The sequence below is a fragment of the Tupaia chinensis genome, unplaced genomic scaffold (assembly GCF_000334495.1).
Source record: "Tupaia chinensis unplaced genomic scaffold, TupChi_1.0 Scaffold138441_1, whole genome shotgun sequence".
In the NCBI taxonomy this organism is placed as follows: domain Eukaryota; kingdom Metazoa; phylum Chordata; class Mammalia; order Scandentia; family Tupaiidae; genus Tupaia; species Tupaia belangeri.
Genome location: NW_006198338.1, coordinates 342,774 through 343,950, shown reverse-complemented (window position 1 = coordinate 343,950; position 1,177 = coordinate 342,774). Strand labels below are relative to the sequence as shown.

At 56.3% G+C, this 1,177-nt stretch overlaps 1 protein-coding gene across 1 annotated transcript in view; it reads left to right on the top strand.

The window, feature by feature from the left end:
- The window catches only part of SLC25A38 (solute carrier family 25 member 38), a gene marked incomplete in the record, with an annotated part of 16,355 nt that overhangs the window by 1,547 nt on the left and 13,631 nt on the right, over positions 1 to 1,177 (top strand).

The window sequence follows — 1,177 nt, the reverse complement described above, 5'->3', positions numbered from 1 at the left end:
GCGGCGTGGCCATCCCCCCTGGGGGGTGATTTCTCGCTGTCTGTCTCTCTGTCTAGCGCATGCCCCCTATAGCAAAAAACTCTCAAAAAAAAACGAAAAAAAATTAAAAACCAAATATGTAATACTCTGTCGTTTTTAGCCCATGTTTTACTACAGTACTTATATTTTCATCCTATATGTATGTGTATATATATATTTATTTATTATTATTATCTTTTTAACCACCAGAAGATATGTGTACTCACCAGAGAGAAAGCACCCTCGCTGGGTCATGCCCATGGCCCATCTCCATTTTCCCCATCCCGGCAGGATATTGGGCACACACGTACTTGTGCCCAGCATGTTTTTCAAGCCATAGTCTGAGATTTGAATCACAGTCGGCCGTGCGGGATCTGGCTCCCAATACACGGTGGTGTGTGTGTGTGCCATGCTAGGAGCGCAGTGGAGCTGGGTCAGCAGGACTGAGGCCGTGGACCCCCCCGGGGGCCAACAGCATGGGCCCTTGTGCACAGACTGGGAAGACCGAGTGCTGGGTCAGCGAGGCCTGGTCATGTCACAGTGGACAGAGCAAGTCATCCATGTCTCTCAGGTTTCCAGGCTGGGGGCCTGGGTCCCCCGTGGGTTGGAAAAGAGGCCAGTGTGTGGAGAACGGTTGGCCGGGTTGCTGTTTTGGATGAGCTGAGTTTGAGACGCCTGTGGACTGTTCCAGGGGAGATGGAGTTTGGTGAAAGGCTGGCAGGGCTGGAGTTGTGGGCATTGTCTCCCTTGTGTGGGGTGGTGGCCCTGAGAGGGCTGTGGTGGCCCTGAGAGGGCTGTGGTGGCCCTGAGAGGGCTGTGGTAGCCCTGAGAAGGCTGTGGTGGCCCCGAGAGGGCTGTGGTGGAGGAGATAAGGGGAACAGTGACCTCTGCGGAGCTGCGGAAAGGAGCTGCAGGAGAGAAGTGGCCGACTGTCTAATGCACCAGAGAGGCCAAGTGAGATAAGGCCAGAGAGGGAGAGTGGTCCTGGGGTGCTGCAGGCACTTGGTGACCCCTCAGAGAGGCTTTCGTGGAGGAGATGTAGCTGGGTGGCAGGATGGGGGTGGGGGACGCTGGAGGAGGGACTGATGCAGAGGGAGGAGAGGGTGCAGCCTTGGGCTGGATGGAGGGGGGGGGGCTGGCTGGGACAGAGGGGGGGGGG